We start from the raw sequence: 26,511 nt of genomic DNA on the forward strand, positions 1-26,511 counted from the left end.
TGCATATTAATTGCTTTCCTCTTGTTTGTTTAAAGTATATCTGATGCAAGTGTCTGTCTACAAAAACAGTATGTCTTGTTTATATATTATCTATTGTGGATTGTAAACAGTAACGGCAGGGACTGTTTTTTCTCTCTCACACTTGTAAATATGCCCAGAGGCTACGCAGCTTCTCCAATAAGTAAAATAAATAATGAATTAAGTAAGTGGACTTGTCACTCTCTGTGTGCATTATTTATGTTTTGTACCTTATCTCCTCAAAAGGGTCAACATAAAGTGATAGCTTTTACTCTCCTCCTTTCCTTAATTTTTTGTCCCCCTCCTTCAGCCCCCATGATTTTATTAGCCGAATCGGAGAGCCACGTTTTCTGGCATCTCTGCGTTGTTTGCATCCAAAGACATTTAAGTTTGTTCAAAAAGCACTCTGAACTCTGTCACCCAAAATGGTCTCTCCCCATGGGTTCACGAAACTGCTTGTTTTATTTTAACCAGAACTTTCATCTAGCACCTAAGGCTTTTAAAGGGTGTCTTAAACACACACACACACACACACACACACACACACACTCTAATACACGAGACAACAGTTATGGACATTACCCAGCAAGAGAAAGAAAAAGCAACATTCGCTGTTCCTGAGGTTAATCTCCAGCTCCCTCCTCTCTCAGCCTGCCACCCCGACCTCTGCCGGGTCCCCAGACCTGCTATTTCATAATCCACTCTGTCAGTGACATCATACCACCTGGAAACCTGCTGGAGGCGACAGAGGTGCCCTCGGAGGAAGGTACGATTCGCTGACTGTCGCGCTTTTGCGTGATGATGCCAAACGCTTGTCATTCTGATTTCATTATGAGTCGTGGAGGAAAGAATTAAGCCCATTATTTAAAAAAAAAAAAAAAAAACAAAGGTCCAAAGATTGCACAAGAGAGTAAGTCATTGCCAAGTAGCTTGTGAAAGCAAAATGATTCACAGGAAAGAATGTGGGGTCTTGAAATCTGAGAAACCTGAGTTTTATCACACACCAGTTATGGGAGGTTGGGCGATTTCTTTGCTCTCTCCCCGGCTCAGTTTCCTTATCTGTCAAGTGGGAACAGTAACTCTTTCAAGGCCACTCAGTGGACTTTACATAGATTATCTCATTTTACCTGTTCTGTAGGAGCCCACTGATTGTGAGCTTTCTCTTCTCCCTAGTAGCTGAGAAACAGAAAAGTGGTATGAAATGGAGTATCACAGTGTTTCCCTGTTGGTAGATAGATTATGGCGAATTGCTAATTGCTACAGGCAGTTTATATATGAAAACAGCACACACACTCAAGAAAAGTGTGAGCCACACTGCATCACACCTACAAGCTGAAAAGTCCACAGGAAGATCTAAAACAGAGCACGGCCTACCTAAAATGCCACATTCCCTATGCATGTAAAATACCTCTCGTGGACTTAAGAAACTCGGAAAAGAAAAACGCATTCAGTCTTTTTTTTTTCATGTCACCCAAGTACAGATTATCCCGTCTCTCCTTCTATGGCCATGCCAAAAATGTCTCAGATCGGAATTCTTGTCCCTAATAAAAGTCACTCAGGTCAGCTATGTGACACTCCACCAGCATCCTGTCACTGATCACAAGCACTAGTTTTTTAAACGACCTTGTAAAATGACATTAGGAAAAATTTTACATTGTTCTAGGGCTGCTCCATTCACCTTCCTAAACACGTGCTTTTAGTGATGGCACTTCTCATATCATCTGTGATTTTCTGGCACACTCCTTCACACCATGTTTCAAAAAAGAAGCAGTCAAAATATTGCCCATATAAAATCCATAAATATATGTAGCACACACACAAGCGTTCCAAACGTGGCTGAGATAAGACAGCACAGGAACTCCTACCTTTCTGCAAGGTATCGGCAAGCCAACCTTCTAGCTAAAGAAAGAATTGAGAAATTTGTGTGTGGCGGGGGAATGGGGGTGTAGAGCCTTACCGCCTGTCAATTTTTGCCCAACCACCTCACCATTCACTACAGCGACATCCACGCGTCACAAAAATACGGAGGTGGCTTCATGGGAAGTTGACCTGATAATAAAACCTTTTGAGTGATTTCTGGTATAAAGAGTCAACTAAACGTGGCAAGGCTGACATCCAGCCGGGGGCTTGGACATGGGGATTTGTATCTGATGGGCACCATCAAAGACGGGGTGACCTCAGCAAGCCACATGCCAGTTTGTGTCTCAGTTTCTCTCAAAGTAATTGCACACAATTCGATCACTCAATTCTATGACCCCTGCAATAGTCCACATAGAGTCAAGAAGAAGGAAAGTCCACTGGAAAGGAAAAACCTGAGGGACACAGAGAGAAATACCTAAAAAATGCATATGGTAATCCGTAGAAACTGGCCTATGAGGGAAATCCAGAAGGGGTTTCGATGTGTCGAGGGCTCTCTTCTCTGGTCACAGTGCTCACTATGGTGGCCAGACACATACACAACTCCGTATTTCCCTCGAAGTGCTTAACGTCTTTCCATTTTTAATTCCAATTTTTTTCTTTTCTTTCTTTCAAGTTTCAGATCCTGAGTGTCCGCCTCCTCACATCCCTTTGAGGACAGCACCGAGGGTCCCAGGGGATAATTACGCTGGGACAGCCACAGCGGTCCGATACACCAAGCTGTGGGTATAAAAGAGAACAAAGGGCCACCGATGACCAGGCTGAGGGCCCCAGCCCCGGCCCCGGCTGAGCATCTGAGGTCAGCCCAGATAAGCACCGGCTTCGAGAATGTTGCATGAAGATGTCATTCCACACCACCCTCAGCAGCGATGGAACTGTTGCCATGGCAACAAAGGTACTTGAGAGGGACATGAGCAAAGAGAGACTTAAAAAGAAAAAGACAATATGTGGCCTAAACAAAAATATGTGGCTGTGTAAGGGGTGTTGTAAAGCCTTTATTGCCACTTGTTAAGGAAGACCTGGATAGCTCACTCGTGAGTAATAAGGCGGTCAACCCAAACTAAGGCACTAAAAATTTTACAGCACCCCACATATCATATATATCTAGATGGATGGAGAAACGGAGAGATACACACATAAAGGGTCGTCGCAGATTCGCTCACAAACAGACAAGCAAAGGTTGCCACTGATTCTGCAAATGCCATCTTCTAATAGAGTTGTTAGATTTACCAATATCCTTAATTTATCGGCTCTCAAATTCCACGTCCCGTCAATTCAGTTCTTAAAAGGTTCAGAAAGCTCAGCTGCGGTGAGAACAGTGGTGGTTTCCCAGGGAGTGTGGACCAGCCAGGTGCGGAAGGCTGGGATTCCCGGTTCTGGTGGTGACTCCAGAGCTAATTTATTATTTCACACTTGGATTAAATGCTCCCTGCCGCCACGGGGGGACTCTCAAGGTGACTGTCGGGGATTTGAAAAGCGAGGACCACGGCAGCCTGGCACAGGAGCTGAGAGACGGTCATGGTGCACGTCTGTATCCCCTTACCTTACCCCCAAAAGAGGCTCTGGGACTATCAGTTCTAAATTTAGGGACAGTCTCATCAGAAAAGGACAGGCTCGAAGACCGCGCAAATTCAGGCAGACTTGGAGCAAGCCATCTCAGACCTTCCGAAACATTTTTGTACAGTGACGACTTTTTAAAAAATTTCCCTCATAAAAAAAAATTTAAAAAATTTAAAAATTTAAAAAGGGGGGGGCGCACCCGCGTGTCTCAGTGAGTTGAGCTGCTTTTTCTGCTCAGGTCATGATCTCAGGGTCCTGAGATCGAGTCCCACATCGGGCTCTCTGCTCGGTGGGGAGCCTGCTTCCCTCCCTCTCTCTCTCTCTGCCTGCCTCTCTGCCTACTTGTGATCCCTCTCTGTCAAATAAATAAAATATTTTAAAAAATTTTTCCCCAAATTTAGGTTCTACGGGCTTGCTAGAAGTGAGGTACACAGAACCCAGGCAGAATCCACCCCACGCTGGGCTGAGAATGCATGGCCCCCCAAAGCAGGTGATGAATGGCTTCTCTCCATCATCTGACTCTAAAACAGGTACAGAAAGATGCTTCTTCGGGGCCCACGCTCTATTTCCTACAACTCCCATGTGCCAGGTTCAAACATACAGCCACGGCAGGAAACCAGCAAGGGCCAGTTCTGTGGCCTGATCGTGCCCCTTCTGAGAACTTCCCAGTGATTGGGGCGGGGGGTATAAGTGTGAATGGGTGAATGACAGTACGTGGATGAAAGTGCTCCAAGCTCTTCGGAGAGGAAGTATTGGTAGTATTATCATTTCTACTAAGCCATGTCTGAGGCCCGGATGTGGATGCTTTCCTGCCTGCCTGCTAAAGATGGCGTGGGGCCCCTCCCCCAACAAAAGGCCACAGTCGGTCCCTTCTGCATCTCAGAAAACGTGAACAAGTGCTTCACCACCCCCACAGCATCTGGTCCATCACACTGCCTATCCCTTGAGACTTTCTTCAAGTGGATCATTATTTCCTTTCCCTGCTAATCTGACCCTCCTGCTCTGGAGGCTGAGGGTCCATTCTTGAGCCACCACGGCTCCCACGTCTGCCAGGTGCGCACCCACGGCCAAGGTGAGCCCCATCCCCTACCATGCTCACTGAAGGAGGAGGCAACTCTCGCTGAACTGAGCACACAGAAGCTGCAGGTGACGGGATGATCGGGCCAAGCCACACATCCCCAAATCAACGGGACATTTAGAATCATGGAAATCCGACGGCATCCATTTCGTGAGGCGTTAAGCGCACCAAGGGACTGCATTAAAGCTCCAACTATGAAAAGGATCTGGAAGTTAAACTTCCTTTTAAAAAAATTAGCAAATGGTTCATTTTTCCTTTGGGGGGGTGGGAAAGGACATTTTTAATTAGATGAGGAGAAGGACAAACGCTCCAAGAGCATTTTGCCGAAGTTCTAAGTGCTTCCGAAACCCCTCTTGTCAGAGCGTGAGTAACGCAAGATTTAAGATGCCCAATTAATTTTTTCCAGCCACCAGCCAAAAGTAGATGCAGGAGGAGGTTAAAAGCTAAGTGTTTAATTAATATTAAATTTATAAGATTCTCTATCACTGAAAGCATTGTAAAATTGAAAAAGCAGTTAATTTTACGGTTGCTGTGTATTCCTCTGCTTTGATCTTTGATCTATGATATAAAATCACCAACTGTAAAGATTCGCCAGCTTTATTATACCTGTTTAATGGTAAGAAGGAAGAAAGAGAGGAGGAACCTACAGACATGAGTGGGAGTGGGGCCCTGAAACTGGTCATTAGCGTTGATCAGGAAACACTAAACGTGGAAAAACGCAGGCAACAGTCTTTGATCAAGCCCCATGCGGAGAGGAGGCAAGCTCAGCTCATCTGTTTTGAGCCTCACTTCTCTGGAGTAGGAAGACCAGCAAACAGCAGTTGGCTATCCCTGACTTAAGACAAGACACTGAAGAAGAAAAGATCAGGTGGTGTTAGGGGAAGAATTTCCTGCAACAGAGTTGCCAAGGCTTCAATCATTCATTGGGAGAGACCACAACACTGCCTTCCCTACAGAAAGAAATTCTGAAATTAGAAAAGTGTATATCTGGTGTGTCTGTCTCAAGCACTCTGTGTACTCACTTGTTCTACCAAGAGGTCCATCTAGTCCCCCCCAATTAAAAAGCCAGGCCTGGACAAGGAATGCTCAGCCAGGGCAATGAGCCCTCCTTAATCGATGGCATTTGCAAAAAAAAAAAAAAGACCTGTGGATAAAGGACAGTGGGACAAGAATCGGGGGGAGTGGGAAGAAGGATCTGCTATTAGAAGCATTACCATCCTGAGCCAGGTTTTCCCAAGGTTTCAAAACACCCTATTTCTGCCAGTCAAGACGGATGTTTGGTCCCTCTACACCAGACCATGTCAGGAATGTTTGAAGTTAAAAGGGGAGAAGGGAGCATATGCCCCTCAAATAAACTGAACATCTAGCCTATAAGAACAAAGACTTGCCTTCACCTCCTTCTGGCCCAAGATGGCAGGGGTGGGGGGGTGAGCATGGGGTGACAGGGTCTGGGGAGAACCAGGGCTGGGAGGTGGATGTAAAGAGAGCATCCCCCTGCCTCCCAGAACTTTGTATCTTGTTCCCCAAAAAGAACAATAGGGGCATTTCCAACTCCTGGCCTCCTTCAATTCTGTCTCAAACCCAGAGACAAAGACCTATTATGCAGAATAGATTTTACAGAAAGGCAGAAGGAGGGTGTGTGGGGGGGCGGAGGATAATTCATGTGAGGTGTTTTTCTTTTTTTCTTTTTTTTAAATCCCATCAGGGATCTCATTATAATTTCATTATTAGTAGAAAAACCAAATAAGTGGCAAGAAAAAGAATCTCAACTTAATATTAACACACACACTCACATACATACACAAACAAAGATGAAAGATCTTCTGAGCTTCAAAGCAGCTGCTAATTGTCCCGGCTTCAAACGACTCAGTGAGAAAGATACTGATAATGAATGTGCCTTTTCCACTGGCTCACTTATAAACTTTTTTCCTTTCTGTCTCCTGCCCCAAAATTTGCTCTCATTTTAACTAGAAACAAGTATCAGGCATAATAACAGAATTCTGGGTTCATACACAATCTCCTATCAGTGCTTTATCAAAAAAAAAAAAAAAAAAAGTAGGGTAAATCAAGAAGGCAGAAGTGTGATATGGTACTCATCTCAAAGTAGATATCGACAAAAAGTAGTTCCATGAATCAAGGTTTAATGGTCAAACTGGGAACCCCAGCTTCCCAAGCTTCAAGGCAGGGGAGAGAAGAACACCAGAAAAAAAGAGCCCAAGTCTCCCAGAGCACCAACACCACAGCACTTTTGACCTACTGCATTCAAAAAAGGCCTTCCAGGGAGGCCCATCTTGGCACATTTCAAAAAAAGCAAGTGACATCCCTTACAAGGGAGGTTCCCGCACCAGCAAGCATGTATCGGGTCCACAACTATGGGAAGTGCCGAAACGGAGATGAAACATCTCAGAAGGCACGAGGGCATAATTTAATAAGTGGAGTGCTATTTTTCCTTCTTTCTTTGAAAATCAATCCTTTAAGCGGCACCTGGGTGGCTCAGTTGGTTAGGCCTTCAGCTCAGGTCATGATGTCAGGGTCCTACGATAGAGCCTGGCGCTGGGCTCCCTGCCCAGCAGGGAGCCTGCATCTCCCTGTCCCTCTGCCCTCCCCCAATTTGTACATGTGTGCTATCTCTCTCTCTCTCAAATAAATAAATAAAAACAAAAACCCTTTAAAATCAATCCTTGCAGGTAGCACAGAAAAAAGCAAAGAAAGACAGTCTTGAGAACTATTTTAAGTACCACTGTGGGAGGCCATTCTCTTCCCAAGCCCGTGGCCTGGAACCAAACCAGAGAGGACCATATGATGAAGCTTGAACCAGTCAATAAAGGAAAAGCACTTAAAACCCTGCCTGACGCAGAAGTAGTGCCCAAATGAAAAATCTACACCCTTCCACGTTCCTTAATGGTAAGGAGGGCCATATTGCTTTGGGAAGAACAAGGAAACACTACTAATATACCTCATTGCTGATAAGCTGATAAAATACATTTCAGGAGGAGGAAGCCATTGTGCAGAACGCTAACTTTCTCTATGTAACTTTCTTAACCCATCAAGAGGCTACAAACTTCAGACACATTCGCACTGAACAGATGTTTCTGAAAGCTTTCCCAGGTGGCTAACTGGGATACAGCAAGCCTACTTCTGGGCATTTTAATCCTGGACAAAAATAAAAGAGGGCAAGGTTCCAGAACTTAAGTTCCCAGAAGCTGGTGACACTTATATACTGCAGTGCCCAAGGCTCTAAGTGGTGGGTGGGTCAGGGTACAACACGTCCTTCCAACAAAGGGGGATTTCCTACCCTATGGAAATACACTCCTAAATTTTTAATAAAAAAGTCACAGTAGAAACAGACAACACGCTAGGCAGGGTTCTTCAACCTTTGTGACTGTATAGTCTCCTTTTTTAGCATTAAAAGACAGTAAGGACCTTAGGGTGCCTGGATGGCTCTGTCAGTTGAGCGTTCCACTCTTGGCTTTGGCTCAAGTTCTGATCTCAAGGTCGTGGGATCAAGCCCCGAGTTGGACTCCATGCTCTGCATGGATTCTCCTTGTCCCTGACCCTCTGCGTCTCTTCCTGCTCTCATTCTCTCTCATAAGTAAATAAATACAATCTTTAAAAAATTGTAAGGACCTCTACAAGACAGTTAGCATATTTTTAGCTTCTACAGATGTAGAAAGATACACAGGGACAAAAAGCCAATAGGAACTGAAAATTGCATTTTTCAATGAATGTGCATTTTATTAACCACAACAGCATCTCGTACACTCAGTGAAGTTTAGTAGGCATATCTATCTGTGTGTGTGTTCATGACATTATTCTGTTGATTGACAATGCTTTGTGTGCACATGGATTTCCCAAACCTCTTCAACAACTATATGGCTCCCCCAGGGTCCACAGCCCACAAATTGGGAATCACTGTCACAGGGGAAGGGAAGAGTCCAAGTGAGAAATACACACCTCAAACCAATTCTTTCACTGAGAGAAAATGACATTCAAACAGCTGAATGATTTTACCCACACTGCCCTTGTTTTACTCCTTCCAACACTATCAAAATGTTGACAGACACAATACAGATAATTTCCCAGTTTACATGGTCTTGATTGTTGGTTTATCACACAATAAAATTTCTCTTTGGCAGGAGACCCTATCTTCTATCTCCTGTGTATACATCTCCTGTTACAAATGGCAAGGAAGGATACTGTGGAGAGTAACATAATCGAAGTAACATTTCTAACAAAGATACATGGGTAAGATCAATGACAACAGTAGCGACCGCTTAAAAAACATCAGTCATTCATTCTCTGGACACGGTCAGCCTTGTGGTTTTAGGGCAGCGGAAAGATGGTAGGAAGGCAACAGCACCCATCAGAAGGAAGGACCCCTAGTAAACGGACCCCCGGGGACACCCCTCCTCCCTCTCGCTCCCCGCAGGATTTCCACTCCTCCATTCTCAGCTCCTGTAGTCGGAGGCCACATTCAACTGGATTTGTCAAGCCCCCTTTTAACAACTTGTTGTCACAGTCCATTACCAAATTGCATATAGTTATATATTCCACTAATTAGGCTTCTAAAATATCATTAACATGTCTCTTGATCATTAGCATAACGTATGAGGCGTCCTCGTTAGGGACGACTCGAGTTTGTTAACGTGGTAATGAAAGGCACAAGGCAGGCTCGGCAGGAACCAAGAAACACGGAGAGGTGGGGACCATCCAGGCCCGGATGCCAAGCCACGAAGATACGGACAGAGACACAGACAGACAAAGGCCAAGGGGGAAGATATGACGGGTGAGGAAGATGGACGGAGAGAAACACTCCCAAAAGAAAGCGTCGGGAAGCCTAATGGCTTTGGCATTTCCGTGGCTGTTCGTTCTGGCCTCAGGGGGACATCCCATGCACCGTTTTTGAGGGGACTGAAACCTGGCAAGGCTCTTAACTTGCCAAAGCAGAAGAAGCTTTCAAAATTTCCCAGACAAAGAACAAAAGTACAGAAGTCTCTTCCTCTCTTCTGACCTCACGCATGGTTGCACACGGGTGTGCCCAGTCTCCTGAATTCCTATCCCACCTCCTCCCCAGTCGTGGTTATGGAAAAAACTGCAGGCGGTCTATTAGAATTACCTGGGGGCGACATTTTTCTATTGCTCACCAGGTCCTTTATTAACACACGGCTAGATGTCTCTGTCTATCTGTACCCACTGCGTTAGTGATGATCATCTCAGGCGTAATGGGGCAGGTCCTACCTCCAGAGATTACAGGCATGTTAAGTGCAGAAAAGAGAAGGAAGAAGGGCATTATTTACAAAACGGCAACGGGGTGTGTGCATGGTAAGCGTGTGTCCGTGCATGTGTCAGTGTACACCAGCAGTGTGTCCAGACGTGCAACGTGATCTTGAACAGTCAGTTGAGACTGGCTTTTGGATTTCATGCAAATGTTTCTCCATGGGGGCAAGAAGAGAATAAGATATTTGGTGTAGGACGGTGGCAAGCATCTGACGGGTAGGAATTTGTAGAAATGTGGAGATGACATGAGAGCATGTGCAAATCGAGCGCCTACATCACGCTGGATTGGACACAGCTCGGTCCAAGTGAGCTGTACTTTGATCACAGGCTGAGGACACAGGAGAGGAGGCTCCAAACCACCAGGAGACCCTCACTCCTCTCCTCACTGCTATAGAAGGAGATCACTGAGAACTTGGGATTCTGAAAGGCCCCCCAGCCTTGCAGCACAGAAGACTCCCTGTGCTGATTTTTGTGGGTCTGCAATGTCATACAGATAATCTGGAAGCATCCAAAGCATTCACATGGTGTGGCACAGAGAGGAGTGTGCCCCAGTGGCTTCCCTGGAAAGGCTGGGGACAGAAATCGAGATGTTTGGCAACCCGAAGTTGGGGGAGGTATTGCTTGTTTTTTTTTTTTTTAAAGATTTATTTATTTATTTATTTGAGAGAAACAGTGCATGCAGGGAGAGGCAGAGGTAGAGGGCAAGAGAGAATCCTCAAGCCGACTCCCCGCTGAGTGCAGAGCCTGCTTGACTTGAGACTCGATCACAGGACCCTGAGATCAAGAGCTGAGCCGAAGTCAAGAGTCAGCCGCTTAATGGACAGAGCCACCCAGGGGCCCCTAGCAACCCAAAGTGTTAAACCAGCTCCTTCCAATATGATGGCTTCTCCTCTGCGGTGGTCATGCCCAGCCCCGCCTTGTCTCCAGAGGCTACACTCTAATAAGAGTCACAAGTATTAAGGCCACTGCCCAGCAGAAAAGGGGCTGAGTCAGCCTTGACGGAACCTCAATGGAAGCTTCTCCTGCAGTGTCTAGCTCCACTGACACTTGAATACGTGGTCCTAGTAGTATATCAACCATCCCATGACCTGGTATTTCTATGCAACCGGGGCTCACTCATACGGATGAAGAATCAGTTAGTTGCTTTCATAGACTGGATTTGGTATGAATGATGCGGCCTTTTTCTTTGATCCAAATGTCTCATCCTTAAAGAAGATGGAAATAAAATAGCGGAAAATATCTATCCAAATGCCTATTCAAGCATTCTATGGGCAGACACAGGAGTAATCAATCCCCTCTGAGCTCTGAATATAATTCTTGCATTCTAGAAACACAGAACCCTTTTGGGGTAGGCCCATCCATCCATCCTTTTCTCAATGGAGTTGTTGAGAGACTCCACTGGCCAAACAGGCACCTGGGATGAGAATGATTCTTAATTATGTCCAAAAAGAGGGCCTGTGCACCAAGAGGGATGGCCAAAATTCATGATACTTCCATCCAGAAGTCCTTTGTGGCTTATGGAATGGTCACCTAAGCCAGTCCAGGACGGCACAGCCACTGACCTATAACAGCCTCTGAAGGAATGGGTAGTGAACCAGTCTGCACCCAAGGCCCAGTGCCAAACAGCTCCCCAGGCAATCCTTTGTACTGCTTTTCCAAGTTCTTACAGCCGGACAAACGTCCACAACAGCTTCTGAGAACCTAATTCTCCCCCTCCAAATGGAAAAGGAAGGCAAAATATAAAGACAGGAGAAAAAGAAGGACCAGTTTTTTTGGCGGGGGGATAGGTGGGGGGGTTAATGAAAAAAAAATGAATGGAAAAGAAAAAATGTCTTTGGCTTTCCTCCCAAAACCTGATTCAATAGTTACAAATCCAGTCATACATTCAATCACCTCCTCTGCGTCAGACCTGGTTTTCAGGCTATGCGGATAGAGTTGTGGGCAAATTCCTATTTCATCTCATGGGTTGGGGAGCTGGGGAGGGGAGGGAAAGAATTCACACACTTGTACACACAGACACGCACATGCACAGAACCTAAAAAGAATCGAAAATGATAAGGGTTATTTTTGAAAATATGAGATGTTATTGTTTGCACGCATACAAATAATTAGAATTAGCATGAATTACACTAACAGAGCCTCCAAAGAGGGACTCATGACACTTGCTTTAATAAAAAAATAAAATAAATCTGCACCTTGGGTCTATATAAGTATATTCAAAGTATCTAAATACAAATGTTTCTCTAGAGTAGTTTATGCTTTTCTATAAAAATCTGCTTAGATGTTTATAGTACTCATTTCATGGGCCTGCCTTACCAATAAAACAAAAGTAAACTTCCGCTGTGTCTCTATAATAATGATCACAAACTCAAAATCGGGAAAATCAGACTTGGTGACACCTGACCACAGTTAAAAAAGAGGTCTCCAGCCCTCTTAACGCCAGAAACTGATGTAAAGAAGACGCCTCCTTCTTTCCACCCTCACTGCTCTGCCAGGTGCTCCCCGGAGGTGCTCCTCCCCCACTGTGTCCTGCTCTCCAAAAATCATGAATGAATACACAAAACTGACTATCATCACCCCGCAGCAATGGAACAGTGGGCAGAGTGGTCCAAAAAGCCACAGCTCCCCAGAGCCTTCCGAAGCCCTCCCACGCACCTGCACCAGGACTTCTCTAGAAAGCATCCCGAATCCACCTCTGCATCCAAAGTAGGAGTAATTTTTTAACCTAACAAAATGACAAGATCCAGAGCCTGTCTTTCAGGGACTGCTTTAGCTTCCCGAAATTCCAGGGGCAAAAAGGGCACAGGTGTATGGAAGTTTATTTTCTGGGGAGACGGCTATAGCTTTCATCAGACTATACAGGGAGGGACACATGACCCAGAAGACGCAGCCCGCTCCTGCCAACGAGGGGCATATTTAAGGCTGTGCACCGAAGGTTAAGATCACGTAGGAGTTAACACTTCAAAGGGTGAGGAAGAAGGGATCCACCACCATCTCCAAGCCAGCTGGTCCTTCAGGTCATTTTCTCCCCCCTAGAGCCCTCCCCCACCTATCCCCCCACCCACAGCCCCTTAACTGAATTATCCAGTAAGCCTCTGCTTGAAAGATATTGTAAATAGCTCCAACAGAGTGCACTTTGGGGCAGCTTCCAATTAGCCTTCGCTTTGCTCCTTTTTTTCCCTGCCAAGTCTGTGCAGTGAGTATCCAACACCCCGCCCTCCGCTTGGCTCCGAGTTTAGGGGCAGGGAGGAGACAAGTGTGTGATCAAGCTGGTGGATGTCAGCTCCAAGGTGTACAGATGTCCCACCTGAAAGCTGAAGGGGGGGAATTAAAAGTGCTTTCAAAAGGGGTGTGCCTGGTGGTGTGGTGGCAGAGGGAGCTGGTTTCCTGTGAGTTTCCTTCTTTTGTTTCTCTCCCTTTGGCCTCACCCTAACTTTCCCTGCTGCCACTTAATTATCTATGATCATTTTACCCTTTTCTCTGCTTACTGGCTGATTATCTCCCCATTTCATTTGAATCCCAGTGGAGATACATCCGAGCTAAAAACAAAGCTGATGGCCAATTAAAAGGTAAGTGCCTTATGTTAAAAGCCAGAACATTATACTTCAATATTCATAATTAGGTAGCTTTTGAATGACTGAAGAACAATGTATGTCCATATATGGGGCTAATCAGGGCACCTATATTTTGCAATCCAAATCAGCCAACGTCTATTTAACTGATTGCTGGGAATTACTTGCTTCCTTATTGGCTGGCTGAGAGCCTCAGTACTTCATAAATATTAGAGATGTAAAAGACCATGGAGTTCCTAATGTGTTTATTTCAGTATAATGAATTTTTCAGGCAAGTGATAGGATTACTGAAGCAGAGCTTGGCAAAAAAAGGAAAAGAAAAACGAGAAAGAAAAAAAAAAAACACCCCTACTGATTTTGGCAGCTCGACTATCCTCCGGAAGGAGCATCTAAATATTACTGAAGACTATAGCATAAAGATTATTCTCTTGGGTTTAATTTTTTAAAGTAGAATAAAATAAAATTGACCTTCGACTCTCATTTATTTTCCAAATTATCAGAACCCCAAAGGTGCCTGAGAAGTTGGAAAAAGCTAAACAGAAATAAAGGAAAAAGTGAGCCAAAAAGGAGGCGCTCATCATCGAAGGGATGCAAGTGTACCACAGCGTCTCCCGGAGAAACCTGGGGGCTGGTGGGGACCATCTCGAGTCCGTCCGGTGTGATTACTCTCCCGGTAGAAAGTCAATTTAGAATTCGCTCCTAGAACTTTTAAATGATGCTTTCAGGTGATTACTTACAAGGCAGCGAATTTGGGGAGGGGAACAGGGTGAGAAGAGGTTGCTCTGTCTTACCTAGGGCATTAAGACAACCTCATTTTCCAAACTGAGAGCAATAGCAGACCAAAGAAATGCTCACAGCCACCAAGCAAGCCCTTTCTAGAAACAAACACTAAAATCTCCACTCCCTGCAAATGCTCTGTCCACTGGGAGGCAGCATAGGCTGTTGGAAAGAAAAATGGGCCAGAGCCCCGAGATCTGGGTTCTAGTTTGTGCTGTGTCACTGACTTGAGGTGTGGGCTGCGCCAGCAACAGAATCTTAGTTACAAAATTAGGACAAAAAGGAAAGAAAATGAGACTAAAGTTATGGAAGTCCTTGGGAGGTAAAGTTATACCGGCTGAAGGGAAATTCACACCCGCAGAAGTTTGGGGAACCTGGAAACTGGTCCTTTCTAGCTGCTTTTATTGTAGAAAGACAGCATTACTATAGGGATTTAAAATAAAGAGAAAAGAGCAAACACACTTTAAGGCAGCATTTGCTAAAGTGTGTTTCTAAGAATCCTAGTCCAGGGAGAAGGTCCTTAGGTCAAATAAATTCTCCAAAGGCAAGTACTACCCCCCCACACATAGCCATCCGGGAGATTTATAACGCCCATTAACATATTAAAGCTCCAAGAAGCCCAGTCATTAAAAGAAAGCTCTTTTAACTCACTCCATCCCAAACTTACTTGAGTGGGCAACCTTTCCTCACGCACAAACACTGAAACAAACAGCAGCTCCAAACACACTATCAAATGCTATTGTAAACTTACCTCATCCCCAGTTGGAGAGACACCATTACTGAACCACCATCCACGGTCTTGGGTGGCTGATCAAGTGCTGTGCTCGGTTTTATCTACAATCCACCCTTATTCTCTCTGATCAACAAAATGCATTTGTGAGACAGCTGGCCAAGGTGAAAGGTTAATTCTATGGCCATGAAACTCAGCCCAGCTAAGAGACTCATAGGAGGGCTGAACCTTGTCACCTTGGCCCCATTAGCTCTAACCAACGGAGCTGACTAGCCCCAGACATTAGCCTTGGTTATAATCTCTAAGGGAAATAAAAATGGAAAGGCACCACGACAGGGCCGAGGGGCTTTAGTGTTTAAACCCCAGAATTTTTTTAAAGAATATTTGAGATGAAGGTATGCTATTTCGCCCATAATAGGAAAGAAATAGTCAAGAAGTAACATGATATGACCTCTGGAACCAGACTCCAAGTAGGTTCAAATCCCTGTTCCACTATTTAACAGCTGTATGACCTTGAGCAAATTACTTCACTTACTTGAACCTCAGTCTCAAAATCTGTAAATTAGGATAAATCTATTCCATTCCTTACAGGATTATTATGAGGATTATGTGAAATGATTTATGTCAATGGATTTAGCGCTTATGCCTAGCACGTGAGAAGTACCCATTACCACCTTTAAAAGGACCCAATCACCTCAGAAAATGCAGCCCCTTCTCACGTTAGCACGAAGGCAATGCAATTTAGGATTTTTTTTTTCCTGTTGCATAAAGTATTTTTACCTTGTAATTCGTCACAAAATAGGCCTCTGAAACCTTTATTGAAAATTTCAGCTGGTGGTGGAGATGGCCTGGGTCAGATTTTTGTCCTTGAGAACAGATATGTAAATTAATAATTTCAGGAGCTAAAAAATATGATTCAGCTAACTGAAACTCATTATACTGGTATACTCCCAGGAATATATTTCTCAAGGGAGATACACCCAATATAATGCAAATAATTGCAAGGTATTAGTATCTGGCCTCACCGAGTGCTTCCCACCAACAGTGTAACAGATCAGTAAACTGAGTTTCCTTCCTCACTGCGCAGGAGGGAAGGGGAGGCGGGGGAGGGAGACCTAGGGGCACAAGGAGGGGTAAGCAGCTTGGAGAAGGGACACAGGGCACAGGGTAGGAGCAGCTTGCCTCCTGGACCAGACACTGACACCGATGTCAAGAACTGGCCTAGGCCTGTTCACATGCTGAATCAGCCCCCGGTTTGGAGAAGAGCCACTGCAAAGTTTACTGAGAGTCACAGGACAACAGCTCCAGAGGCCAACGCAGAAAGTGACTGGGCCAGCCTCCCGATCCCTGCCCCACCGTTCGTGTGACCATTTTCCACATGGTCCTGAGCTTGTCATTTCAGGATACCCCAGTGAAAAGGATTTCCATGGTGACCACCTGGAAGGCACCTCTGTGACCAAACACAGTAACCCTTCGCCTCCCCAGACTCCTGGCTCTTAACCTCTAAGAACTTTCTGGGCAGATCCAGCCTGGGGAAGCCAGATCCCCAAGTCACTAGGGTGTTATGGTCATTCACAGGAGGCCTGTGGGCTCTCCCTCCCACACCTCCTTCTCTGGCACGCCTCCCCTCTTGTGACAGGTCATTTGTAACTGTCTCGTGGGTTTTATTTCCTCGTGGTGGGCACAATTCAATGCTGTTCTAACTAACAGAGTCCTTGTCTCTAAAACAAAACCACACAAAAATCAGTCTGGCTCCTCCCGCCGCCACGTTTAGTGACTGCTTCACGTCACCGCCTTGTCGATCCCATCAATGGTGCCACGGCTGGCTGTTCATGAAGCTGGATAAAAACAAATTGATCACAAAAGGGTCAATTTGGAACCTAACATTTAGAAGGCTAGCATTCGAGCGCTTGTCGTCTGTGGGCCATCAACGCCCCGTAAAATCAGGAATATTCCACCTCAACAGTCATTTGCCTGAAAGAACGGGAAAGTACTCAAGAAATACCATGTTATTGATTCATTATTTTTATATTGGGGCAGAGAAAATCAGATATAGGGGAAAAATAAATGAATTAGTTTGTTTTTTTTTTTTTAAATTCCTTGGGGTTATTGGAAAGATTATTTCAACCACAAGTAGAAGTGGAAATAAAGTGGTCAACAAGACCAGGGTAACCCACAGATTGTTAACAAAAGGTAAAGACATGAGCTCCGACCGCATTCTTTTCCTCATTTTATACCACCGGTTACTCCAGGCAGAAATCGTGTCCATGAGCTTCCTTTGGTGACCTGAGAAATACACAGTCTTGAAGAGTCGTCGCCCCCGAAGAATAAAGGGAGAAGCTGACCATGCTTGGAGTGTAGCCGGCATGAGCGAGGAAGCCAGCCCAAGCCGCCAGCGGGTCATGCCCTACCTGCCAAACCCGCTCACCGTTACCGTGTGCTTTCCAGCGAGGCCCCGTTCAGATCTGCCGTGTCTGTGAGCTGCTTCTGCACTGTAGGCGGGAAGATGGCAGAAGAGCAAAGTAGCAGACCAGACTCTTCACCCGCCGGTTGGCAAAAAACTGGTGATCTAGGTAGCAAGGAATGCTGGAAGGGCTGGGAGTCGCAGGTCGACAGAACGGGAGAGATGGGGAAGAGGGAAAAGGGGTGGGAGCCAGAGAGAGAGAAAGAACAGACGAGAAAGGTCTAGCTGAAGAAGAAGTAAGTGTCCACGGGATGTGCTGACTGTGTGGGCCTGAGGAGGAGAAGGCAGCACAGGCGGGTACTGGAAGAACCACGGTCCTAGGATCTACACCCCAAGCCTCTGTCATATTATAAGTCTGTGTCCTTTGGTCAAGTCACTTACTTGAACTTTGCCTCACTATGCTCAGGTACAAAAATGAGAGGGCTAGAGTACACAGTGTCCAAAACATACTGACCCTCTCTCAGTGCGTCCATGTTGTGCCTTCGAGTACTCACACCGGGAGGGCTCAACCCCCAGAGGTCCCCAGCTCGGGGAGTAACAGAATGGTACCTTACTTCCTGAGCATTACAGAGGACAGAACTGTCCTTGGTTTCTTCTGTTCTTTGCTTTTGTTTCCCCCATCAGACGCCCCACAGGAATATCCTAGAACGGCTGTCCTCAGAGTTCATGGAGTTTATATACTCAACCCTACTTCTCTGGTGAGGCAAGGAGCCCATACCAGGTCTCCCCAGGTCTGGGGGCCACTGGGATCACCACCACCCCAGCCTCCAGGAGGAGAGAACCCGAAGGCCAGTGCAGCCACAGCACCCCCGGGGAGAGATCAGCAGTAGCCCAGTACTGAGGTAAGACAAGGAAATTTATATTGTCACCAAAATGCAAACATTTGTTCACGTATTTAAAATAGGGAGGGGCGGTTCAATGGGTTAAGCACCTGCTCTTGAGCTCAGCTCAGGTCTTGATTTCAGGGTCCTGGGTTCAGGCCCCACTCTGGGCTCTGCACTGGGCGTGGAGCCTACTTGAGAAATAAAAGGATATGGAGAGCTCCCTCTGTAACAGGCACTGTGTTCCCTGGTGGTCCTCGTCCCAGGAGGCCTCTGGGCTCTCATATACACACAGACACAGACTGCCAGGACAGCGCCGATCCATACACCCCCTACGGGGACCCTCAGCAAGGGGATGGTAAGAACAGCTTCACTGTGTTACTGGCATTGGAGCTGGTCCGTGAAGAAAGAAAGATCTGCCAGGTGATATGGAGTTAAGGAAGGCATTCCAGGCAGAGGACACAGCGCGACAGCTCAGAGTCAGCAAAGGGTATGGCCTACTCTGAGAGGAGTGGCAAGTTCAGTGCAGTGGATATAAAATACTTCCCTTGACAGGCCCACAGCATGGCTTTCGATATAAATATCTAGGTGGTGGCCTCGCGTGGCTTGCCCATGGGTCTCGTAACAAAGCAGTCTGGGTCAAAAGTTGAAACACAAGGGCGCCTGGGTGGCTCAGTGGGTTAAAGCCTCTGCCTTTGGCTCAGGTCATGATCCCAGGGTCCTGGGATCGAGGCCCGCATCGGGCTCTCTGCTCAGCGGGGAGCCTGCTTCCCTTCCTCTCTCTCTGCCTGCCTCTCTGCCTACTTGTGATCTCTGTCAAATAAATAAATAAAAAATCTTAAAAAAAAAAAAATTGAAACACAAAGCAGGGAGCAGGAACTGAGGCAGGGAGTTCCCATAACCTGCCCAGGTTAACCCATCATAACAACAAGGCCAGGCTTGGAAAGCCACGTTGGACCTCAGCTCCAGTCCTCGTAACTTCTTCTTCTCCCAAGGCACTGGTAGCAGCCCCCTTCAGAAAGCCAGAGGGACTGGGGAGATGGGGACGGCAGCGGGACAGGCCCATCATGTTCCCCGTCTCCTCCCTTCTCCCCACCCGGGACAATGAGCTCCCAGGAAGTCCGGGTAACCCTCCAAGAGAGAATTTGGTGCCTTTTGATTCCAAACAAATGTAAATACAGAAATGAGACCGGTCTGAAACTTTTAGGGTACGAGTACTGTCCACAAAGAAGGCCAGGGGGAGCAGCCTGACAGGAGGGGGCCTCCAGGCCCATCAGCTCCCCAGGCCAAGTGCAGCCACGGCTCAAGCCCCGCAGGGGAACCAGGACTGCAGGGGTGGGCGAACTCCAGCCTGGAAGACAGACTCGGTCACCCAAAAGCGGCCCCCCACCACCCTACCCCCACCAAAGACCCCTCTTTCCTCTCCACCGCCACTTCCTGAGTTCAGTCCCCACCATGGGGCCATCCCTGGCCACACACTGTAAATCAAAACCACGGCCACGGACCCCAGCAAGACGGCCTTGAAGGGGCAGCTGCCAAGCCTCCTTCCGCAAGAGCATTTCCCAACCCGGAAAGGTGGGCTTAGGCACCTGGAAGTGGCAGGGCCACGCAGAGGGAAAAAAAAAAAAAAACTTCCCTCTTTTCCCACTCCCAGCTCCAGCCCCTTGTCCAACCCCACCCCCCACCTTCTTGAACTAAGAGCCCATCTATTATACCACGCCATGGTTCATTTCAGCAAAAATCAACTAGCATTCTTCTGACCTGGGGCAAAAAATTCCCTCATTGAGATCCTGAAAAATAACATTACATCATGTTGCCCGTGTCAGGTTTATAAATGGGCCAGGGGGAGGCTGGGGTGTAAGGGGACACTATCAAAACACTGGCCCTCCGAGAAGAAAGGAAGCCATTGTGCAGGGCTGTCAGCTCCCCTCGGGGCTGGAGGTAAAGTGGGGATGCGGGAAATGTTAGTGGGAGGCCAGGCCCGATGCAGGCCCTCACTCCTTCGAGCCCCCAAGTCAGGCAACTACCCTCCCGGAACAGGGCTGTCCCCAGTTCCTGTGGGGCATGTCACCCTCCTTTCTATTCACGGGGCAGACTGGACCAGTGAAGAATTTTTATTCCCATGCCTCAGAGCAAACGTAACAGGTCGAGGATGGCAAATCCACAGGACAGTTTTGTGGGTTCCCCCAACCCCCCTGGACCAGGCCGGCTCACTTCTCTAAACACACAACCAAAAAGAGGCCTGATCCCCAGAGATCGTGTGTATACCAGAGTAATGGTTTTAATTGAAAGACAGAAACGTGAACGTGGCCCAAAGCTAGAGAGGGGCAAAAAAAGACCCCAAGAAGGGTCAAGTGAACATCCAACCATTAAGCAAGAAATCCTGGAATCTGAAAAAGAGAGAGAGGGAAGAAAAGGCATTTCAAAGTCAAGGGCTGGGGGTCTGACAGAGAGACAAGAAAAGTGACGAAAAGACGGTGGGAGGATTACGAAGCCAGGACAGACACCACCAGCCAAAAGTGCTGGCACAAAGATGAAAACATTTTAATGGATAAAAGGAGAAGAAAAAGGATTTATGGTGAGAGAAAGTTCAGAAAATAGAAAGCCAGACAAATGTAAGCCAGTCTGACTGGAGACAGAATTCATTCTGCTGGGCAAACATTTAATTTGATTCTCTCTTTTCTTTCCTCCCCATCTCCTGCTTCTCGACTTCTAAGGACAGGGTCGCATGCAAATGTGCTACCCGTCAGCCAGCCGGTCCCCAGCCAGGGGTGGCCCTGGCGCCAGCCCTGTGACCCTCTAGGACAAGGGGCCTGAGGTCTGTGGCCAAGCAGGGCTCACAGGACCCAGCTAGAGAGGACCACTTGCGTTCCTCCTGGTGTTCTCCAGGCTTCCACCAAGTGGTGGCTAATCCAATCATCGCTCCACCAGGAACTTAACCTCTTACAAAAGCTCTCCCCAGCCGCCCCCAGTGCCTTCTGGGCCTAATCCACAAGCAATTAAGCAAGCAGGCCCTCAGGACCACTGGATCCCCAGTTGCTACAGTCTGCTTTTATGTGAACCTCCCCACGTTTTTCTTTGGAACTCAACAGGGACCCCCCGCCCCCTGACTAAAGTGGAATGGTGCCCCGTGGCCCAAGTGCATGGCCCTTCAAAAGACCCTTCCCACAGAGCCCTGGAACCAGCCCCCTCCCGGGTTCAAAGGAGGGAAGGGGAGGGGCGGCGGACCACCCTCCAACTCCCAGCTTCCATTTCCCTCCCAATTCCAGGCCCTCAAGGCTCTGGTTCTGCGGGAGACCGTTGTTGGCGCTGGAGTGTGCCGCATGCGGCCTAGCAGGCTGATGGCGAGCAGGGACATGGGGGCGGGGCTCGCAGGGGAGGCCACAGATGTGGCAGCCCTTAGCTGCCTCAGTGAGGAACCTAATGGAACAAAAGAAGACTTGGACCCTTGCATACAGAACACTGTGAACTCAGCCATGCCTTCCACGCTCCGGTTCTCGGACTCCAAGAGCCTCTGTCCCCTTAGGTCACTCTGCCAGGAACCATCTGCTCTGACACCTCCAAGTCACAGGGCTTCCTCCTCTGCGGAAGATGCCCCCCAACGAGCTCCTTTCTTCTTTCCCTGCACACCTCCCAACCCCGGGAACTCACTCAGCCCTTTTCACTGAATAACACAGGAGTACCTCCTCTGTGACAATCCCTGGTGTGGGTGCTGGGAACCCAGTGACAAGCAAAATCGGGACGGTCTCCACCCCTACACTCTCTCTCCTTCCTTTTCCCTTCCCGGTTTCCAAGGCTCTTGCCAAATCCAACAGAAAGATTTTAGATGGTTTCTTGGAATCCCTGCCTCTCACAGTGATTTGCCCCATGAGCACTGTCTGAGAAGAGGGCTGAGCATCTGGGGAATGGGGCGAGGAAGCTTCAGTGTCCCTTTCTGGGGACAGAGAGGGAATTTGCAGGGATAGAAAATGGTTAACAAAGAAGCATACGGGAACATGAAATGGGGATTGGGGCAATTTCCTTCCACGTTTTTCAGACTGTCATCCAGGTTGATTATCAAGAAGAAAGTACCGGTCCTTTTCAAAATTGTCCAGCGTGCTGAAGCTTGGTGAGCTGACAGGAAGAGGCCACGTCCAACCAACACCCACAATTTTATGTTCTTAGAGAGTCAGTCTCTTGCTCTGAATATATTACTTTTTCAAGGGGAAAAAAAAAGTGCTTGGGAGGCCTCCTGGAAAGTGACACCTCTGTCCCTAAATTTATTTTTTAATTCATGAGTAAAGGGGAATTTATTGTTTGAAAAAATGTCTGCTTCATATCAACTCTTTTTCCATGTTTTCCCCCAGACAGCGGAGCCTCCAAAGAGACTAAGAGCAGGTGTTTTATATTTCAGGAGAAAGCAGTCTCCCCCAATTCCTGAAGGATTCCTGGAATTCTTCTACTTAACAAAAATTAGCTACAGAGAAAGAATCATGAATCATGAATGGGAGCCCATGAAACCTCTGGGAGCCACTCATTTCTTCCTCCTCCTACCACCCCAAGCACTGCCCTGTGCTTACTGGGCTCCACGGAGAAACCTCTCGAAAAAAGCAAGGCGCCAGACTCTTCCAGTTGCCCCAAGAGCAGGGCCATGTTCTGCGATGTGAGAAGCCACGCCCCCCCAACACACACTAAGAGCTAGAGGTGGGAGTCAGACCTGTGTACTGCTCCCAGCTGGGCAGAAAACCACCTATGAGGGACCCCTCCAGTTGGAGAAATGCAAAGACCAAGTGAGATGTGAGTATACTCTACGAAGTTAAACACTTATACAAGGGAAAAGCATTTGTATTATGATCGCGGGAATACTGTGGGCATTCTGTTTACAAGGACTCTGGGCAAACCAGAACTCTTCTGCATGTGTGGACAGGATTGGCAGAGACACACAACACTGAGGCTGACCTCCCCTGGGCTCTCAAAGGTTGCCCATCCCTGGTTGGACTCCTTTTCAGGCTGCTGCAAGCTTTAACCATTCAACGTTTATTCGATAAACATTTATTGAGTACCTGGCACAGGGCTTGGCACATGTTGGGTGCTCAGTAAATATATGCTGAATAATGAATGAACGAGGGCCTAATGCAGAGATGAAAACTGCATGGCAAGCAGCCACCAGTCTCTGATCCTGAATCCACACCAGAAACCATTAATGGACTAAGGCACTCTTCTCTGAAGACCTTGGACTCAGCTCAGAGTTCCGAGACTTGGTAGATGAGATGAAACCTCTCTGCCATTCCTGAGCTAGGCACGAAGATAGAGCACACTTTAACCCTGTTTTCATGGTGCTCACAAACTAACAGGAGAAAGAGAGTAATAGAGAAATGCAGGATAATATATGTTAGGAGAAAAGTAGAGGAGTCCAGAGGAAGGACCTTGGCACTTCATGATGGACGAACCTAGTCTTCAGACTCGCCTTGGCTTTGAAGATACAACTCCCTCCAGGGGTCCCTCCTGCCTCTCTGACAATCGTTTCCTTGCCTCCTCTTCTACTTGCCTATTTCGGCATTCTCGGGGTTCTGCCCTGGTCCTCTTCTATTCTACACAGCCTTCCTCGTATTGTCACGTTCTTTCCCATGACACCAGTTGCTATTCACATCCTGATGACCCCCACACGTCTATGTCTCCAGCCTTGACCCCCCCTCTGAAGCTCCAAACATATATTTCCAGCTGCTCCGTAGACCTGAGTATGCAGCAAACTACTGAGAACCAGCCCATCCTCCTCACAGCTCCGTTCAGCCTGAGACTCCTGGTGTCCTCCAAGCAGCATTACTCAAGTCTTCCAAAACTAGAAAGCCTTAGCTTCGGCATAATCGGACCATGGGATGGCCCTGGACTCTGGCCATAAACTCACATGACTCAAGACCCCTTCACATGCTGCCTACCCAGCCTCCTACAGACCACACACTCATTCTGCAGCCACCCCTTTTGTATCCTTCAAGATCTACTGAAACTCGAGTCTGAGGTCACTTTGGAACCCTTCCCCAAAACCTCACCGCCAAGGTAGTGAGGCCATCTTCTTTAAATAAATGAGCCTCAAAGACTCTAAAATTCCCCTCTCCTCAAAGAAATTTAGTTATAATAAGGCAGTAGGAACGTTTATGCAACATATTTTATACAAAACTTGCAAACGCCATCAGTCGCCATGCACAAATAAAGCATTAACTGTCTCATGCAGTCATTAAATAAATACGGAGTCCTTGCCATATGGCAGAGGACATTCTAGGCGCTAGGACAAAGCTGCAAGACCAAGTCTCTGATGTCACAGAGCTTATGTGCAAGTCTCAAAGGAAATGGCTCAGCCACACACTGAGACGCAGCTTCAGCTTGTAACCAAGACTTCTTTCTATTAAAATTTAATGCAGTCTTCTCCAGCAGTTCATTTTGTCTGCCAAGTCCTTTATGATTATTTTGATAAGTTATTTATTACTTACGGATGCCACGGTAATAAGTGGATGGCGTAAGCAAGGACTCGCAGGACAGAATGAAGGGGCCATGTCCACTCCCGATTTGTTAAAGCTAACTCGTTAGATCCTGGGACAAACAGTCGTCACCACGTGTGGGCCTGAATGATAGGGCCCGGCACCAGGAGGCGTCCAGTACAGGTGCCTGGTGAGTGTATGAATGAATGAATGAGTGAATGAGCTTCAGGACGGAAGGAGCCTCCAACATCAAACTGTAACCCTAAGAACACTGTACAGTTACAATGAAATGCAGATGGGTAAGGAGGCAATCAGGGCACCAGTGTAGTCAACGAGGATTTCTAGAACCTCAGTGTCCCCATTTCTAAAACAGGATTAAATGAGATCATGTACAAAGTGCTTCACACTGTGTCTGGCCAACAGCAGATGTTTAAGATTACTGTGTTGTCCTTTCTTAGCTATAGTCCAGTTACTAAACCAAAAAGCAGACCACACTACACTTAAAACTCAAAGCGTGTCCACTAGACGTCACCAGGAAGTGCTCGCGACCCCAGCTGCTGGAATACTAAGGTGATTTCCACACCATCTGTCCTAAGTCCTCTGTTTGAAAAGAAATGTCTTTTTGGTAAAGCCAACCACACCTTAGACAAACTTGGAAATTTTTTATCTAAAAAAACAAACAAACAAACAAACACATTACCTTGCACGGTGACTACAACACCACTTAAAAACATGTATTATACACTGACCTACGCAAGCACTTCTTTGGGAAACGCATAAATATTTTTGTATCTACTTCTGAGGATCCGTATTTTCACAGACAAGTTTCACACAAAGTGGGACTACCTCTGAGCCAGGTGAAAACACACCAGCACTGGGAGGGGGACTGGGAGAGGCAGCTCCCTTCCCCCCTCCCACCCCAGGGACTGCCTGTGGCCAGCGTCTCCCTAGGATAAAACTGCATTCTTCTCCAATTTTAATTTTTCAGGCATGGGATGGAGCTGAACCTCCTGCACATTCTGTTTAACTTCGGCAGTTATTCAAAATTCCTCTCTTCTGCAAGCAACCATTCCGAACTTGGCTTAGAGAGAAAGCAAGCAAGCAAACACAAAGAGAGAAAAGGAAATATGGGGAGGGAGGAGAATAAACTCTTTTGGCCCTGCCTTAGGTAGAGAAAAAAAAAAACAATTAACACCGCTTCCCTAGTCTCATTATTCCCACTCTGTTCCTAGTGGCTCCTCTTAAAAAAATCTGGAGGGGTGGGGGAGGAGTGGGTTGGGAAGAAGGAAGGAAAGAGATGGGAGATAAGGAAGGTGGGGAAAAGAGCTGCAGAAAAGGAAGAAGGAGGGCTGAAACCAGCACTCAGGAACTGGGGCCTGCCGCCTTCTGGACTGAACCCTCTCCAACCCGGGAGGCCCTCCGCCTCTACATTCAGCCCCTAATTTATAGCCAGTGAACGGCACACATTCTACAAGTACCTTTGGGGACCCATGAGGATAGAAAGAAATCTGAGAAATGAGGTACCTGGAGAGCTCCCCTCAAAGGCGAGAAAGCCTTTTCGTGCAAGTGAGCAATTTAGCACATTATGATGTGTTGGGGACTTTTGGGGACAGAGTGAAGGACACAGAGCCATGGGGCCGCGGTAGGCTACTGGAAGGGGCTGGGGTGCAGGGAGGGAGGCAATGCGCAGGCTCAGTGTCCAGGGAGGACGGGTGCTACGCAGAAGGGGGAGGCCGAATCCACAGCTCAAGGCATAGATTCTTCCAGAACAAGTGACTACAGAAACAAGAGTATTAGAAAACAAAATAAAATACAGCGAAACCAAAAAAATTAAAAAAAAAAAAA

General features: G+C 47.0%; 1 protein-coding gene across 2 annotated transcripts in view; it reads right to left on the bottom strand.

The window, feature by feature from the left end:
* The window catches only part of LOC111151184 (PBX homeobox 1), a 288,290-nt gene that overhangs the window by 224,101 nt on the left and 37,678 nt on the right, over nucleotides 1-26,511 (bottom strand). The window lies entirely within an intron of this gene.

Source organism: Enhydra lutris, unplaced genomic scaffold (assembly GCF_002288905.1).
Source record: "Enhydra lutris kenyoni isolate GAN:26980312 unplaced genomic scaffold, ASM228890v2 scaffoldscaffold25, whole genome shotgun sequence".
Lineage (NCBI taxonomy): Eukaryota > Metazoa > Chordata > Mammalia > Carnivora > Mustelidae > Enhydra > Enhydra lutris.